This window comes from Nycticebus coucang, chromosome 18, assembly GCF_027406575.1.
Source record: "Nycticebus coucang isolate mNycCou1 chromosome 18, mNycCou1.pri, whole genome shotgun sequence".
Taxonomy (NCBI): Eukaryota; Metazoa; Chordata; class Mammalia; order Primates; family Lorisidae; genus Nycticebus; species Nycticebus coucang.
Genome location: NC_069797.1, coordinates 68,715,425 through 68,734,972, shown reverse-complemented (window position 1 = coordinate 68,734,972; position 19,548 = coordinate 68,715,425). Strand labels below are relative to the sequence as shown.

Genomic DNA, 19,548 nt, shown 5'->3' with positions numbered 1-19,548 from the left:
CCTTTCTCCCTCCTTTCTTTCTTTCCTTTCCTTCCTTCCTTCCTTCCTTCCTTCCTTTCCCTTCCCCTTTCTCCCTCCTTTCTTTCCTTTCCCTTCCTTCCTTCCTTTCCCTTCCCCTTTCTCCCTCCTTTCTTTCTTTCCTTTCCCTTCCTTCCTTCCTTCCTTCCTTCCTTCCTTCCTTTCCCTTCCCCTTTCTCCCTCCTTTCTTTCTTTCCTTTCCTTCCTTCCTTCCTTCCTTCCTTCCTTTCCCTTCCCCTTTCTCCCTCCTTTCTTTCCTTTCCCTTCCTTCCTTCCTTTCCCTTCCCCTTTCTCCCTCCTTTCTTTCTTTCCTTTCCCTTCCTTCCTTCCTTCCTTCCTTCCTTCCTTCCTTTCCCTTCCCCTTTCTCCCTCCTTTCTTTCTTTCCTTTCCTTCCTTCCTTCCTTCCTTCCTTCCTTTCCCTTCCCCTTTCTCCCTCCTTTCTTTCTTTCCTTTCCCTTCCTTCCTTCCTTCCTTCCTTCCTTCCTTCCTTCCTTCCTTCCTTCCTTCCCCTTCCCCTTTCTCCCTCCTTTCTTTCTTTCCTTTCCTTCCTTCCTTCCTTCCTTCCTTCCTTTCCCTTCCCCTTTCTCCCTCCTTTCTTTCTTTCCTTTCCCTTCCTTCCTTCCTTTCCCTTCCCCTTTCTCCCTCCTTTCTTTCTTTCCTTTCCTTCCTTCCTTCCTTCCTTCCTTTCCCTTCCCCTTTCTCCCTCCTTTCTTTCTTTCCTTTCCTTCCTTCCTTCCTTCCTTTCCCTTTCCCTTCCCCCCTCCTTTCTTTCTTTCCTTTCCTTCCTCCCTCTTCCTTCCTTTCTCTCTCTTTCTTTCTTTCTTTCTTTTTCTAGCCCTGAATTGAATATCCTTAAATGATGCAGCAAATACATCAAGTAGTTACTTTGGAAAAATTTAACCTGCATACTCAATTTTGCAATACCCCCAAATCATTCAATAACTGCAGTCTCCTCTCAAAAAATAGAATTTGGAAACAGATGCGATTCAACCCTGACTTCCTCTTCTTTCATATTATACCATTTTAATTTTCTTGGTTATTATAAATTACTTATATGTCAATTCTAAGATTTCCCAACATTTTATTCAGTTTCCTTGTTTAGTATGTGTATGTCTTCCTTCATCTTTCTTCTTCCTTTCAGATTAATTTTTTTTTTTTTGTAGAGACAGAGTCTCACTGTACCGCCCTCGGGTAGAGTGCCCTGGCGTCACACGGCTCACAGCAACCTCTAACTCTTGGGCTTACGCAATTCTCTTGCCTCAGCCTTCTGAGCAGCTGGGACTACAGGCGCCCGCCACAACACCCGGCTATTTTTTGTTGTTGTTGTTGTTGCAGTTTGGCCGGGGCTGAGTTTGAACCAGCCACCCTCCGTGTATGGGGCCTGTGCCCTACTCACTGAGCCACAGGCGCTTCCCTAAATTTTTTTTTTCTTATTGAAGTATATCTATCAGCAGGTTGGTCCTTTTTTTTTTTTTTAGCTTACTTTGTCACTCTTGAATGCTGTGGCATCATAGTTCACAGCAATCTCAAACTTTTGGCCTCAAGCTAGCCTCTCACTCTGGTTCAGGCTGGTCTGGAACTTCTGAGATCAGGCAATCCACCCACCTTGGCCTCTCAGAGGTGCGGTTTGTGTTTTTAATCATTTTAAGGATTTTTCTTTGGCAGTCACTTTCAAGTTGGTTTATTAAATTGCTTGAGTGCAGAGTTTTCTGTTTGTTTTGTCTTCTTACTCTGCTTTGTTACGTATTGTCCCTTTGTGTACAAATTTTATTGCAAGCTCATCCTTAGGGATGGTTGTTTCTTCCTGGGGTTCTCTTTTGTTCTGAGTTGTGCAAGTATCTTTATTAAGGATCTTTACATTTGGTTCTGTGGGAGCCTGGCTGTTTCTGAGCTTAGGATTCTAGTATGAAATGATAATGTAAAACTGACTGCAATTTTCACGGAAACCATTACCCCCTCGCCCTACCCAATCTAGACTATTGAGTTAGAAGATAAGCTTCTTAGGGCTCAAAAAGTGAAAACCTGTACCAGTTGTGGTGGCTCACGCCTGTATTCCTAGCAGTCCGTGTGGTGAGGTGGGTGGATTCCTTGAGCTCAGGAGTTTGAGACCTGCCTGAGTAAGAGCCAGACCCTGTCTCTACTGAAAACAGAAAAAATATCAGGGCATGGTGGTGGGTACCAGTAGTCCCAGCTACTCTCGAGTCCAATAGTTTGAGGTTCCCGTTAGCTATGTATGATACCACGGCACTCTACTCAGGGTAACAGAGTGAGACTCTGTCTCCAAAAAAAAAGTGAAAAAAAAACTCTTTAGAGCAGCAGTTCTCAACCTGTGTTGAGATATTTACATTATGATTCATAACAGTAGCAAAATTACAGCTATGAAGTAGCAATGAAAATAATTTTATGGTTGGGGTCACCACCACATGAGGAACTGTATGAAAGGGTCGAGGCATTAGGAAGGTTCAGAACTATTGCTTTAGAGTGTTCTAAAGGGTCGAGGCATTAGGAAGGTTCAGAACTATTGCTTTAGAGTGTTCTAAAGGGTCGAGGCATTAGGAAGGTTCAGAACTATTGCTTTAGAGTGTTCTAAAGGGTCGAGGCATTAGGAAGGTCCAGAACTATTGCTTTAGAGTGTTCTAGTTTATGCAGGAATGTTAGTCCCAGCTCCTCATAAGTGGCCTTAGGACTATGTCCTGTGGTTCTAAATGGGGTTAAAACCTCAGCTCTTGGCTCTCACTATGGTGATTTTGAATTTCCTCTTCATTTCTGGTATCTGAGGCCTTTGCTTTCTCTATTTTAAGCTCAGCTTTAGAGTTTAAAATACTTGTACTCTGTTCATTATTTCTGTATATTTGGAGGAGGCAGGAGGCTCATGCCATGATAGTCATTTTTAGGCAAAAAGATGATTTGATTCCACAGGTCTTGCTAGTGAATTTTATTCAAGTGACACAAAATACTATCACTAAGAATCCTCATCGCAGTTTTGATTCTTAGAGTTTTAGGCTGTAGTTTTAGGGATTATCACTATTAAAATCAATAAATAATGCTGTGCTAAGTATTTCGGGATACATAGATGACTAAGATAGTCTCTGTACTCAAGAGGCAAACATTATATAATATAGAGGTTAAGAAAGGTTTATAAAAAAAATCATAAGGCAGAAAGTCTTCAAGTGTTTTAGAAATGCAGATAGCTCTTTAGAATAGTTTATGTTACGTTCATTTTTAAATAAATTACTAAGCTTGTTAAAAGAATGACAAGGAGGGCGGCGCCTGTGGCTCAAAGGAGTAGGGTGCCAGACCCATATACCAGAGGTGGGAGGTGGCCAAAAACTGCAAAAAAAAAAAAAAAAAGAATGACTAGGAAACCAGGAAAAGGCATTTCTAGCAGTACTAAGGGGAAAAACTTCACAGTGGTGGTGTTAGTTGAAATCGCCTTGCAGAATGATTGGGATTTCTAAAAGGAAAGTTGATGTGTTAGGGAATGATTGAGATTTTTAAATGGAAGTGGAAGTGTTAGAGAGGAGGGAGGGAGCAGCTTTTCCAAGTATATTGAAGGAAAATCCTTAGACAAGGTGCTGGGAGGGTGGAGGGCCTTAAATACATACTAAGATATCCAATTTCTACATCAGAATGTTAGAATGACAATATTATTAGAACGTAAAAAATAAAGAAATGAAGATAAAGCATGGTGAGTGTACAAGATTGGGAAGGGAAAATAAATTTAAAAGTAATTTATTTTAAAGTTTCTTATTGTTATATTTATCCAAAGAAAAAGGATGTTGTTGAATTAATTTGTAAGGATAATTTCAGAACCAGGATCCCTTAAAATTTAGGTTGAGCAGGTTCTTCTTCTGAACGTCCTCTGATTGGTTAGTTTCACTAGTTCCCAGGACGGTAAACTGAAACAGCATGTTTGTCTTCAGGCATCCAAGTACCATCTAGTGGCAAAAGAACGCAACCACAAGAACGAAATTCTCTAAATAAAAACATTTACTTGTTTATTTTTTCACTTGCTAATTTATCTTATGATTAGCTCATAACAGAGGGCCACGTTCTACTTAGATAGGGAAATAAATTAGTCCAAAGTAATTACATAGCTTGATTATTGGATTAAGAAAATCTGAGATCAGATTAAAATGGATTATAGACCAAGAGCTCATTAAATATGAGATATTTGAGAATTTTACAACAGGAACTTAACACTAAATTATATTTGCAGAATTAAATCAGGATCTCTCTGAGTTTAGAGAGAGTTGAGAAAACAAAAGTCCGTCTCAATGTGAAAAAAAGCTGAAATACCGAGGTCACGTTATTCTTCTGAAATGTTCTCTCCTTCCTCTTTGCCTAACTTCTACGTATCTTCAGATCCTAATTTAGATATGACTTCCTTTGGACAACCTTCTCTCACAGCCTAAGTCTTGGATGAATCACTAACGTCTTTCTAAAAACCACTGTGCTGTGATGCTGTGACCACACTCCACTGTCACTTTCCATTTAATTGTCCTCATTACAGGTTACACTCCTGCAGAGCTGTCACCATGTCTGTTTCAGCTCTGTCCTAAATGCTTAGGATGGTGTCTGACATACAATAGGTGTTTCACAAATATTTACAGAATGAGGGGACAGATTAATGAAGAAAGCAACTGTGATAGAAAGAAGGGTGCAAGTTACAAATATTGAACGTTAATGTCAACAAAGCTTAAAGAAGAAAAATATTTGCAGAAAATTATCAGTGGTAAAAAAATATTGTTGTATATCGTTTCCTTCTATGATGCCTATTTATTTGTAATTTCTGGTGCTTTATACTTTTCAGAGTATTTAACTTCTCTCTGCCTGGGTGGAGGAAATACAATCGTACATAATTCATGTGTCATAAAGATTAAATAAAAGGCTACAGGTACCATATAGAACAGTGAATAGTACATACGATGAGCCTAACAGTTGGATTTTATTATTTCTCATGTCTTATCTCTTAAACTCTTGGTAGCAACCCAGAGGGTCAAAAAATGCAGCTATTTTGTAATCCTATTTTACAAATTAGGAAACTAGTGATTATGAAGCTAACTATGAGTAATACGTGATTATGGACCACGTCAGTTACTAAGTTTCTGTTTTGAAATCTACAACAGCTAATTGTTCATTGTCCTTTCTGTGGCATCCTGTTGCTTGCTTAGAGAGAGGGAGAAGAAAAGAAATGACATTTGTAAGCTAAATAATCACAGTGCTAACATACAGACAATGAAAATAAATCCTAAGGAGCATTTTTCTTTTCTATTGCTGCTGTAACCAATTGCCACAACCTTATTTATTATCTTACCATTCTGTAGGTTAGGGTTAGGGTTGGGGTTAGAAGTATAACACACAGGTCTGTCTGGGGTAAAATCAGGGTGTTGGTAGGACCCTGTTCCTTTCTGGAGAGTCTGGGGAGGGAGTGTTTCCTTCCCTTTTCCAACTTCTAGAGGCTCCTTCTTTCCTTTCTCCACTTTTCATGGCAAGCCCAGGGTGAGTTGAGTTCTTCTCATGTCACAACCCTCTGGCCTCTTCTTCAGCCTCTTTCTTCCACTTCCAAGGGTGTTTGTGGTTATACTGGGTCCAGTGAGATAATCAAATATAATCTCCCTATTTTGGCTGTGCCTGGACCTCCGAAAGAGCTGCACTGGGACCTGTGATCGGCAACCTCCCGGACCTCTCAAAGAGCTGCACCGGGACCCGCAATCAGCACCCTCCCCAACCAGAAGAGCTGCGCTGGAACCTGTGATCAGCACCCTCCGGACCCCGGTAAAAGCTGCCCCGGGGCCCTCACGGACCTCCGGAAGAGCTGCACCAGGACCTGCGATCCGCACCCTCCCTGACTGGTAAGAGCTGTGGAGGGACCCCCTACCCCACCCACTGGGCCTCCCCACGCCCTGACCAGGAACTCTGGGAGCTGAGCAACCCTGCGTCCTCCCTCCCGTACCCTCCCTTCCTCCACACCAGCCCACTCATCTGGCCAGGGACTCTGGAAACCACGTGCCCTCTGGAGCCTCCCTGCCTCTGTGCAGAGCCCTTCTCCTGGCCAGAGACTGCTGGAGCCTTGAGCCCGCTGTGCTAAAGTCACTGGGCTCCAGGCACTCCCAGAACCATGTGCACCACTCCCCACCCTGTTGCTGGATCCGGGGGTGTCACACTCTGGAGCTGCTCCCACAACCAGAACTCCCTGGCTGGGGCACCCCCAGAGGAGCTACACAGGGTCACTCCCTATAAAGATCCAACAACAATAGTGATCCCACTGGGGTCTAATCTTGGAGAGACACCTCCACAACTCTGAGGATGGCCAGCGGCAACAGTGAAAAACAATCATGAAGTGAAATCAAAGGAAATACTCTGGCAATATGAATAATCAGAGTAGATCAACTCCCCCAAGGATCAATGGGGAAGACACAGCACAAGATCCCATGCACAAACAAATAGCTGAGATGTCAGAAATCAAATTCAGAATCTGGATAGCAAATAAGATTGAATTAGAATTTCAAGCAGTAACCCAAAAGATGTCTTAAGAATTCAATGAATTCAAAGACCAAATGACCAAAGATTTTGAGACATTGAGACAAAAAGTTGCAGCCCTCAAAGATTTGAGAAACATAGTAGAATCCCTCAGTAATAGAATGGAGCAAGCAGAAGAAAGGATTTCTGACATTGAAGACAAAGCTTTCCAAAGCTCCCAAACTCTCAGAGAGGAGGAGAAATGGAGGGCAAAAACAGATCACTCTCTCAGAGAGCTCTGGGATAATTAGAAGAAAAGCAATATTCATCTAATAGGGATCTCCGAAAGTGATGAAGTGGCTTCACAAGGCACAGAGTCTCTTCTCCATGAGATTATGAAGGAGAACTTTCCAGACATGCCAAGAGAGTCTGAAATTCAGATAGCAGACAGTTTCAGAACTCCAGCACGACTCAACCCAAATAAGACATCTCCCAGACACATCATAATCAATTTCACTAAAGTTAATATGAAGGAGAAAATTCAGAAAGCAGCCAGACAAAAGAAAAGTATAACCTACAAAGGGAAGAATATTAGAATAACTGCAGATCTCTCTGTTGAAACCTTTCAAGCTAGAAGAGGATAGTCATCAACTTTTAATCTCCTAAAACAAAATAACTTTCAACCCAGGATCCTGTACCCAGCTAAACTGAGTTTCATTTATGATGGAAAAATTAAATAATACTTTAATGACATTCACATGTTGAAGAAATTTGCCACAACTAAACCAGCTCTCCAGGATATTCTCAGATGTATCCTCCATAAAGACCAGCGTAATCCTCCACCACAAAAGTAAATTCACCCAGAAAACTTTGATCAAACTCCAACTTCCACAGTTGCAAAAGGATTAAAAATGTCCACCGGACTCTCGAAAGGCTTATCAATATTCTCAATTAATGTGAATGGTTTAAATTGTCCTCTAAAGAGGCACAGGTTGGCTGACTGGATACAAAAACTCAACAGATATCTGCTGCATACAAGAATCTCATCTTACATTAAAAGGCAAATAAAGACTCAAGGTGAAGGGATGGTCATCTCTACTCCAGGCAAATGGAAAGCAGAAAAAAGCAGGCGTTGCAATCCTATTCGCAGATGCAATAGGCTTTAAACCAACCAAAATAAGGGAGGATAAGGATGGAAACTTCATATTTGTTAAAGGTAATACTCAATATGATGATATTTCAATTATTAATATTTATGCACCCAACCAGAATGCACCTCAATTTATAAGAGAAACTCTAACAGACATGAGCAACTTGATATCCTCCAGATTCGTGGTAGTTGGAGATTTTCACACCCCTTTAGCAGTGCTGGATAGATCCTCCAAAAAGAAGCTAAGCAAAGAAATCTTAGATTTAAACTTAACCATTTAACGTCTGGACTTAACAGACATTTACAGAACATTTCATCCCAACAAAACTGAATACACATTCTTCTCATCAGCCTACGGAACATACTCCAAAATCAACCACATCCTAGGCCACAAATCTAACCTCAGCAAATTAAAAAAAAATAGAAATTATTCCTTGCATCTTCTCAGACCATCATGGAATAAACATTGAACTTAATAACAACAGGAACCTGCATACCCATACAAAAACATGGAAGCTAAACAACCTTATGCTGAAGGATAGATGGGTTATAGACAAGATTAAGAAGGAAATCACCAAATTTTGGGGACAAAACAATAATAAAGACACAAATTATCAGAACCTCTGGGATACTGCAAAGGCACTGCAAGCCTTTCTCAAGAAAATGGAAAGAGAGTAAGTTAATAAGTTAATGGGACATCTCAAGCAACTGGAGAAGGAAGAACATTCCAACCCCAAACCCAGCAGAAGAAAAGAAATAACACAAATCAGAGCAGAATTAAATGAAATCAAAAACAAAAGAATTATACAATAGATCAATAAATCCAAAAGTTGGTTTTTTGAAAAGGTTAATAAGAGCGGTGCCTGTGGCTCAGTCGGTAAGGCGCCAGCCCCATATACTGAGGGTGGTGGGTTCAAACCCGGTCCTGACCAAACTGCAACCAAAAAAATATCCAGGCGTTGTGGCGGGCGCCTGTAGTCCCAGCTACTCGGGAGGCTGAGGCAAGAGAATCACCTAAGTCCAGGAGTTGGAGGTTGCTGTGAGCTGTGTGAGGCCACGGCATTCTACTGAGGGCCATAAAGTGAGACTCTGTCTCTACAAAAAAAAAAAAGAAATAAAAAAAAAAAAAGAAAAGGTTAATAAAATAGATAAACCTTTGGCCAACCTAACCAGGAAAAAAAGAGTAAAATCTCTAATTTCATCAATCAGAAATGGTAAAGATAAAATAACAACAGACCCCTTAGAAATTCAAAAAATGCTTAATGAGTATTACAAGAAACTTTACTCTCAGAAATATGAAAATCTGAAAGAAATCGACCAATACTTGGAAGTACGCCACCTACCAAGACTTAGCCAGAATGAAGTGGAAATATTGAACAGGCCTATATCAAGTTCTGAAATAGCATCAACTATACAAAATCTCCCTAAAAAGAAAAGCCCAGGACCAGATGGCTTCACATCAGAATTCTACCAAACCTTTAAAGAGGAACTAGTACCTATATTACTCAAACTTACTAAAGGCAGAATACAAATGTCTACATACAATAACTAAGAAAATGCCATGAAGGCTATGTTGAACAGTTTGATGACAATATTTCAGATTGTATATGAAACCAGAACATTGTACCCCTTGATTGCACAAATGTACACAACTATGATTTAACAATAAAAAAAATAATCTCCCTATTTTAAGGGCAGCTGATTAAACTTAATTTCATTGGACATCTTAATTCTAGTTTTCCATGTAAGTAACATATTCATAGGTTCCAGAGATTAGGATGTGGACTTCTTTGGGGGGTCATTATTAGTGAATTCTAAGGGAACAGTGGCCAGTGGATAAAAAAAAAGGAGACAGGTGCGGATAGCATTTTTCAAGTAGAAGTTTAGGGGTACAGGCTACCCTCACATTGATCTTGGCAGGCACTAAAATCTGGATGTTTTTTGCATGGCTAAACAGAATCTATCCTACTTCGTTCAGTTTTATTTTTCAATTTGAATGGAGAATTTTTCCATAAGTTTGTTAAGTTTTCCTTTATGTCTTAGCTCAGAGTTTAATTTGTTAAAATAATTTTGTTTTCTGGTTGTCTCTTCAATCACATCTTCTATCATATGTAGTTTTTGTTTCATCCACTGATTTAGTCACAATGATTCCTGTATTTCCACCTTTGTAATTTATTTAAAAAAAATATGCGGCTCGGCGCCTGTGGCTCCAGCGGCTAAGGCACCAGCCACATACACCTGAGCTGGTGGGCTCGAATCCAGCCCGGGCCTGCCAAACAACAATGATGGCTGTAACCAAAAAAAAAGAAAATAGCCGGACGTTGTGGCCAGTGCCTATAGTCCCAGCTACTTGGGAGGCGTAGGCAGGAGAATGGCTCGAACCCAGGAGTTTGAGGTTGCTGTGAGCTGTGATGTCACAGCACTCTACCCAGGGTGACAGCTTGAGGCTCTGTCTCAAAAAAAAATGAACAAAAGTCTGCATATAATTATCCAACTAACTGAATTTATCTCATTCTATCAAGCTCTCACTTAGGGTCTTACCCCAAAAGTATCATAAAAGACTGGATTGAATGCTTTACTAAATTAATTTATATTATGGCTATAAAATTCCATCTTAATTCTAAGGTCAAATTAAAAAAAAGTATGGTATGTAGGACTGGTCTCATTTTTTAAGTCTGGTTCCTAGAGACCACCCAACTCTTTAATCCATTTAATTACATACTCTAAAATTTTATTTTTCTGCTCTCTAGTTTCCACTGCCTACCTTTTGAATATTTATTGAAAAGCAGGTGCTCTCTCATCCTTTTCATTTTTTGCAGTTTCTTAGAACAGCAGTGGGTTTCAGGTTACCCATAAACAGCTGTGGGATGTAATTTGTGCCTGGAAACATGACCTTATTTGAAACAGATAGAGGTTTTCTCACTACCTCCTCACCTGCCTCAAGTTTCAGTTCTCTTTCTGTGTTGTTTTACCTGTACCCATTAAAGTCCATCTTCTTGATTGAAGAGGGGAAGAAAACACTAATTTTGCCAGTACTCTCTTTTATCTTTACATTATTCTTTTCGGTATATCGCAAACTTTGTGTTTATAAGAACCTGTAAAGGCTTATTTCCCTCTGCCCTCTAAAACATTCTTTATTCTAAGTAAACCAATTTCCCTATCTTTTCCTTTTGAAGTTACCAGGTAACTCTACCTCTCCACGATTTCTCTTTACCAGTTTATAATTTATGCCATATGATTTAACAGTGGAATAGATATTATCCTCCCTTGTTTGATGCTGGAGGGTTTTTTTTTGTTTGTTTGTTTGTTTGTTTTTTGAGACAGAGTCTCACTCAGTCACCCTGGGGTTGAATGTCCCGGAATAGCTCACAGCAACCCTAAGTGATCCTCTTGCCTCAGTCTCCTGAGTAGCTGAGACTACAGGCATCCACCACCATCCCCAGCTAGTTTTTCTATTTTTAGTAGACATGGGGGTCTTGCTCTTGCTCAGGCTGGTCTTGAACTCCTGAGCTCAGGGAATCCACCTGCCTTGACCTCCTAGAGTGCTAGGATTATGGGAGTGAGCTGCCATGCCCAGCCTATTTTATGCTTTTTAATTATATTTTGTCCCTCAGAACAATTGTTGATTTATTTTTTGTCTTTTCACCTGGAAAGTTGAGGTTCTTATCAAGCAAGAATATTGTGCACTTGGAAGGTACTTGTTGGTTGGTTGATTTTTAAATATTAAATTTGGTTGGACATTCTTCAAATATCACTCTTCTTGACTAATTTTTCTTTTTGGAGAAACAAATAGGATAAAATACTTGAAAGTTTTTGTTATACTATAAACAATAGTATTATAATAATTATATTAGTAGTAGCAATGAAAACCAAACAAACTGAAACTGCCTTCTCCAATCTCTCCCATGTAACTCTCCACCAATCATTAATTAATCATTTCTTAAATTATTTAATAACAATTTCAGCCACATTTGATATATTCTATTGGCAAAGATGCTTGATTCCTCATCTACTGTGTCAGCCATGGCTCCATTTCATTGTCTTACTTTGTTCTAAACAAAAGTAGCCATTTGAAATTCTTTGAAATTTTACCTAATTTAAAGCCTGAATTTAGAGATTGTATCTCTTCCCTTGGTATCTTTTTGTTTTTTCTCACTTTATCACTCTCTGTAGAGTACTGTAGCATCACAGCTCACAGCAACCTCCAACTCCTGGGCTTAGGCGATTCTCTTGCCTCCGCCTCTCCAGTAGCTGGGACTACAGGCGCCCACTACAATGCTCAGCTATTTGTTGTTGCAGTTTGGCCGGGGCTGGGTTCAAACCCATCACCCTTGGTGTATGGTGCCAACGCCCTACTTACAGAGCCACAGGTGCTGCCCCACCCTTGGTATCTTTTTTAGCTTTATAGAAATGTTAAATGTTCAAAAAAAAAATAAAAATAGTATTTAATAATAACATTTAAAATGGCCACATAATTTTCAATGTATTGTTAGTCGCACAAACTAATGTACTAATTTGACACAGGAAAAACTGTTGTAACAATTTAATGATTTTACTCTTAATTTTGGCAAAACTGCAATAGAAAATCCATTAAATAAGGCTTTGGTGTTTAGCAAATAAAAAGCAACACAAGTAGAACCCATTTTTCCCCAGCATGTTAGATTATAGGTCGGCAGTTAGGGTAGCAAGGCTAATTCTTTTTCTCTGCATTAAATACTGTCAAAATTCCAGTTCACTGTTAATTTTGTATAGGTAGGCAACTTGTTAAATCTCAGTCTGCAACTCCTTTGATTTATGTATTCCCATCTGATTTGCCTAAAATATTTGTTAATGAGATGTGGGGATTTGGGTTGCCACCATGACCACCCAGCAGTGTGGCTTGCTTCTATTTCCTAGATACAAAACCTCAGAAAGGAACATCTTCCCTGCAGCTGCTTATGTAGTACCGGGATCTGGTAACTATGGAAATTTGGATTGAGATTATGTGGCTAAATTGCTTACAAGGTACAGTTTGTCAAATAACCTGCTCAAAGAGACAGTAAAATATGTCATAGCCCATATATTAATTTGTAGCAATCTTTTTATTAAAAGGTCTTATTTAGTATTCTGTTATATCATTCCCACAACTATATAACCATCATAATTTTGTCGTTCATCCTATAAGAAGAATTTGACATCTTCACTTTCCATGACTAGATAGATTTTGTTGAGTGAGTGCTGACGTTTCGGGGGGATGATGACAACATTTGCATACTCTTTCTTAAAGACATATTTTCTCATTGATAACGTAATCAACAACATTTACTATAAACTATGATGCAAAAGACCAGGACATTTAAATTGGTATAAGAAAAAGCTTATTTTTTTGTGGGGTGGGGGTGGGTGGGAGACAGAGTCTCATTATATTGCCCCTCGGCAGAGTGCCGTGGTGTCACAGCTCATAGCAACCTCAAACTCTCAGCCTTCCGAGTAGCTGGTACTACAGGCACCTGCCACAACACCTGACTATTTTTTTGTTGTAGTTGTCATTGTTGTTTGGCAGGCCCTAGCCAGGTTTGAACCCACCAGCACCAGTGTCTGTGGTGCTGAGCCAAGAAAAAGCTTTTGACTTCAGACCACTTACAGTTTAATTCAAGGATGGTACATAAGTAAAATGATGTAAACAACACGGTAGCATGTGTGCAGTTGACAGGAGAGTGAGATCACGTTGCCTGGTGTGATGGGGGTTTTAGAGAAGAATTAGGTTTTGACTCTGAGATATCACCTAACTCCAGTAAGATTAGCCCACATCAGAAAGTCCCAAATCTGCAGATGACGGTGTGGATGGGGAGAGAAGGTAATACTTCTACACTGCTGGTGGGATTGCAAACTAACACAACCTTTATGGAAAGAAGTATGGAGAATTCTCAAAGAACTAAAAGTCAAACTTTCATTTGATCCCATTCTTTCAGTCCTAGTTATCTACCCAGAAGAATAAAAATCATTTTATCACAAAGATATTTGCACTAGCATATTTATTTATTTATTTATTGAGACAGAGTCTCACTATGTCACCCTCGGTAGAGTGCTATGGCATCACGGCTCACAGCACCTCAAACTCTTGGGTTCAAGCGATTCTCTTGCCTCAGCCTCTCAAGTAGCTGGGACTACAGGCACCCACCACAATACTTGGCTATTTTTTTTGTTGTTGTAGTTGTCATTGTTGTTTAGGAGGCATGGGCCGGGTTCAAACCCACCAGCCTTGCTGTATGTGACTAGCGCCCTAATTATTGAGCTACGGGCGTGGAGCCCAGAATGTTTATTGCAGCTCAGTTCATAACTGTCAAGTCTTGGAAGCAACCCAAATACCCATCAACCCATGAATGGATTAACAAACTGTGGCATATTAACAGCCTTAAGAAAAGATGGAGACTTTACATCTTTTATGTTTATCTGGATGGAGTTGAAATACATTCTTCTTAGTAAAGTATCTCAAGAATGGAAAAAAAAATACCCAATGTGCTCAATACTAATATGAAACTAGTATGTAAACAATTATATGCCCACAAGAACTATAAAACACCAATATAGCCTAGCAAGGAAAGGAGAGCAAAGGAACAGAAAAGGGAGGTGGGAGGATGATTGGTAGGCTCTCACCTAATGGGCACAATGTGAGGGCGTTCAGCTCACCCCTTGGGTGAAGGGCTGTACTATAACTCGAACTTTACCTTGGAAGTGAGAACAATGTAACCTAAAAATTTGTATCCTCACATGAATTGGAAATAAAAAAATTTATAATATTAGATATCATAAAAATATCATTTACTACGGGGAAAAAAAATTAGGTTTTGGTCATGCCATTTTGAAGGAACCGTAGAAGTGTAAGACAGGTAATTAATTTCAAAAAAATTTATGAGGATAAGGAACACAGGAAACAAATGCCTAAAATAGTTGTAGGGATGAGTAGACTTCTGAAATTAAAGTAGGTTAAGAGTGTTGCAGGAAGATGAGGGCCCAGAGGGGAGAGAGAATCACCAGAACACCAAGATTATGAAGGAAGGGCTTTGGATCCACCAGCAGAGTCACAGCGGACTAAAGTCCAAAAACGGCCGCGTTCTCTCACTGGCTCTGTCTTTTCTCTTTTATCTCCAGTCAAGAGCTCTTTGTTCACAGGTACCTTGCTCATGGGTCAGTTTGAATGGAGCTGGAGAAGGTGGGCTTGGGCTTTTATAGAAGCTCAAGCAAACATTCGTTTCCAGGTCTCGGGAAGTTAAGTTTCTACAAATTCCTAAGAGCTGAGTGACCAAGGGGAAGACCCTACAGGTCCTTGGGACCTCCCTGAGAAGACTTCTGTTCTCTCAGACCTCACTTTCCCAGGGTATCCTCTCTCAAAGGGCAGTAGTGAGAAATGCCTTTGGGAAGAAGGCATGAAAGTATAGTTCAGTAACATTTTTGCCAAGTGTATCTATCACATTTTTTACTAGGCCATTGGGCATACATTCTTCTGAATTTGTAATGAAAATGTTTTAGATATTTCAAAAAGAGATAAAGTATATCATGAATAGTTTCCATTAGTTGTTGTTGATGGAAAAGAAGCTGTACTCTGTAAAATAATTTACAGAGATTTATTCTGAGCCAAATTTGAGGACCATGTCCCAGAGCCACACCTAAGAAGCCTTGAGCAAGGGGACTTGCAGTGGTGGGGTTCCAGTTGGGTTTTATACATTTTAGGGAAACAGGAATTATAGTTGAGGTCATAAATCAATACATGGGAAACATACATTGGTTTGGCTCAAAAAGGTGGGACATCTAGAAACAGGGGGCTTACAGGTTATTGGTAGGTTTAAAGATTCTTTGATTGACAATTGGCTGAAAGAGTTAGTAAAAGATCAGGAGTCAATGAAAAGGATGCTTAAGATAAAGGGTCTGTTAATCCGAGACAAAAGTACCAGCCCCACTCAAGCGGTGAGTGGTATAAGTGAGGATGGGCAAGTATGTCTTGCATAGCCTTAGGCCTATTAATGAGTTAGGAAAGACATCTTCAAGGCCCAGTGGGATGGCTCAGACCTGTAACGCTAGCAGTCTGAGAGGTTGAGGCAGGTGGATCCTTTGAGGTCAGCAGTCAGAGACCAGCCTGAGCAAGAAGAGAACTGTCTCTACTAAAAATAGAAAAATTAGCTTGATGTGGTGGTGGTGGGCACTTGTAGTCACAGCTACTTGGGAGGCTAAAGCAAGAGGATCACTTGAGCCCAGGAGTTTTTTTTTTTTTTTTTTTTTTTTTAGACAGAGACTCAAGCTGTCACCCTGGGTAGAGTGCTATGGCATCACAGCTCACAGCAACCTCAAACTCTTGGGCATAAGCGATTCTCTTGCCTTAGCCTCCCAAGTAGCTGGGACTACAGGTGCCTGCCACAATGCCGGGCTATTTTGTTGTTGTTGTTGCAGTTGTCATTATTGTTTTAGCGGATCTGCGCTGGGCTCAAACCTGCCAGCCTCTGTGTCTGTGGCTGGCGCCTACCCGCTGCACTACAGGTGCTGCCTTGAGCCCAGGTTTTTGAGGTTGCTGTGAACTGTGAAGATGCCAAGACACTCTATGCAGGGCAACAGAGTGAGAGTCTGTCTCAAAAACAAACGAACAAAAGACATGTCTGGGAAGAGAAGGGGGGCATGATGAGGCATGTCTGATCTCTTTTATCATGGCTAAAAACTCTGTTTGGGGGATTCCCCTTGGCCAAGAAGGGTTTCATAAATTAGCCCCTCAGGGGGAGCCTTCATTTAGTTCACACAGCCTTCTTTAATTTTCTGTTTCATCCTCTCTCAGACATTTTTGTTCCTTTTCTCCCCCACTCCCACTGTCAGATCTTTTAATTATCATGGATTCTGAAGACTCTGAAAGCACTTGGAAAGAGAGTAAGAGTGAGTCAGTTAAGCTAGGACCTACCTGACACAGTCCACCTGGTCCTAAGTGACCTTCACCCCCTGTGGGCCATTCTTATTGTTTGGTAAATTTAGCTCCCACCTGTAAAGATGCCCATCTTGAATAGTTTAGAGAATTACCTTTTGAATTGGAAATATTGTAATAGCTTGTCACTGAGTTGTGCAGTTTATTATTTAAAGTAAGAATTAGTGTGTTCTTTGGTGTGAACCATTATGTATAAAACTGTGATTTTGGAAATGGAAGAAGAGAACAGTCTTGGAGAAGCTACTGTCACTGTTCTCTAAAATCACAGACCTGCTGACAAAGTTTGGAGGACTTACCCCCTCTCTGCATTTTGGCTGACAGTGACAGGTGGCTGGACCCTCCTCCTCTAGTAGGTAAATAAATATTCTTATTTAATTCATATTCAGTAGGGTAAGCAAAACTTAATTCCTTGATTTTGGATGTGTTTAGAATTTACTAACAGAGAGCAAGTGGCTGTTGGGGAGATTTGGTTTAAATTTGAAAAGCAGAAAAAACAAAGATAAGTTAAAAAAAATTACACGGTATACATATACAACAATTTGTTAATCCATTCGTGGGTTGATGGGCATTTGGGCTGCTTCCATGACTTGGCAATTATGAATAGCCCTACTATTTGGGCTGCAATAAACATTCTGGTGCAAATGCCTTTGTTGTAAAATGATTTTTGGTTATCTGGGTAGATACCTAGTAGAGGAATTGCAGGATCAAACAATAGGTCTACTTTTAATTCCTTGAGGATTCTCCAAACTTCTTTCCAAAAAGGCCACATTAGTTTGGTAGATGTATATCATGGAATACTATGCAGCTATAAGAAGATGGAGATTTACATCTTTTTATGTTTACCTGAATGGAATGGAAACACATTCTTTTTAGTAAAATATCTCAAGAATGGGGAAAAAAAGTATCCAATGTACTCAATACTATTATGAAATGAATATGTAATCACCTACACATTCATAAGAATGATAAAGTACAATTATAGTCCAGAAACAAAGAGGGAACACGAGAGAGAAGAGCAAGAAGGATGGGAGGAGAGAATTTGGGGGACCTCACCTATTGTGCACAATGCAATGGTACATTTCAAATCTCTTAAAGAGTGGAGTAGAATTCATCACAAGTAAGTAAAGTGATGGCTTTGTTAATCAGTTTGATATAAGCAGTCCACATTGTATATCAAATCAGCACACACTATCCTATAAATGCACAGAGTTATGATTTAATGAAAAAAGAATTACATGGGATTGACAGTTTTTTTTTTTTTAAGTCTTTGTTCAAGGAAATGTGACCATACAGAAATCTGGAAAGGAAAATATTTAATGTTAGTGTTGTGAGTGTTTATTTGCCCTATACTAACTTTTTTTTCCTCTTAAATTTCAGAATATTACAGGAGTATATACTCCTGTAATATATATATATATTTATATATGAACATATATTCCATAATATGTTTTGTACATTTCAGGTTGAAGTTATGACTTTGCCCTTCACTCGGAAGGTGTGCATTATATGTCTTAGGTGTGACCCCGTGATAACGTTTGACTACTAATTAAGTCATTTTTGAGTAACGAAACTTAAAACCTTCTATTTATAGCGAAATAAGTGCTGTATACAACCTGTCACAGATGCTGTATGTCTCAAGCCATTGGGAAAACTCAAGTTCTGCCACATTCTCTGACTTTGATAAGGACAAGTCAGGAACTATAAACATCCTCAGTCTGCAGAGGGCCGAAGGCAGCGAGAAGCTGGTGAACTGGCTGCAGTTATGGAAATGGGGACACAGCATTCCAGACGCTGCGGAGGAGGTAGAAAGGCAGTATCAGAGAGGCCTATGCCCAGGCCAGCAAGGAGATAAAGGATTTTTAAAACTAGGTTCAGCTAGGGAGGCAGAGAGCGAGCCGCGGGCCAAGGTCACCGCCTAGATTAAGGCGTCAGGGCTGCAACTCAAACTGCAGCCCCTGACTTCAAGCCCGCGTTTTTGCTGGTGCTTCCAGGGAGACAGAGGCTAGCCCATCACCGAGGAGGAAGATCCGAGCCGCCCGAGGCTCTGGGGGTGAACCTCGAGGCCTGGCTCCAGAGACCCCGGGCACCGGTAAGCGCGCAGGGTCCCCGGCCTGCGGGGCGTCCGCGCTCGCCCTCGCCCTGCCCCCAGGTGCGTTCCCCTTCCGGGCGCGCGGCGCGCTTGGCGTGGGCGGGGCGCGCGAGGCCACGCGGCGGGAGCGCGCCCGTACTCGGGTCCGCGTTTCCCAGGAGCCTCGCCCTCAGGTGCGTCTGGCGGGAGGCGGGGCACGACCTCGGCGCCGCGCGCTCTCCCGTACAGGCGCGCTGCCGATCCGGCCAGCGCTGAGCGCGCGGGGCCGAGCGGCGGGGGCGGGGGCGGGGGCGCGCCCTGACTCATTTGAGAGCTTCGTCACCCGCCCGGTCTCCACAGACCCAGCGCTCGAGCCTGACGGCGCTGCGGCGCCGGGCCTGAGGTGAGGAGGGCGGCGTGGGCAGCCGGCCCGGGGGGACCGAGGGGTCGGGGACCAGCGGCGGCAGGTGTCTGCGGAGGGGCTGGCGAGTGAGGTCGCGGCGGGAGAAGGAGAAGTCGGGGTCTGAGGCGCGGGGCGCCGCGGGCTGGGCAGGGGGCGGAGGCGGCGAGCGGAGGGGAACCCGCAAAGTAACCTCAGGCCGGGCGGAGGAAGCGCGGTTTCCCCGCCTGCGGGAAGCTGGGGCGGTGGGGTGGGTGTCGGGACTCTGGACGCCCGCGGGAACCCGGGGGGCTCGGGTCGGGCGGCGCTGTCCCACCGCGCCGCAGTTGGTTGGACGCGGTCGAGCCAATGCTCACTTTAGAGCATCGTTAGAGGGAGATGGAAAAAAAAAAAAAAAACAAAAACAGACGTTGCTAAAGCAGACCTGCCTGCGCACGACTGCGTAATGAGCACTTGCTGTTCCTTGGGGGTTGGGTGCTGGTCGGGATGGAGCGTGTGCACGGGAGTG

The 19,548-nt window shown here is 41.7% G+C and overlaps 1 protein-coding gene across 3 annotated transcripts in view; it reads left to right on the top strand.

The window, feature by feature from the left end:
* Positions 1–18,982: 18,982 nt before the first annotated feature.
* Positions 18,983–19,548, top strand: part of ABCA5 (ATP binding cassette subfamily A member 5) — an 81,675-nt gene continuing 81,109 nt past the window's right edge. For all 3 annotated transcript variants that reach the window (XM_053569670.1, XM_053569668.1, XM_053569667.1), the window contains exon 1: positions 18,983–19,043. The gene's annotated coding sequence lies outside the window, so the exon portion shown is untranslated. The remainder of the gene's footprint in view (positions 19,044–19,548) is intronic.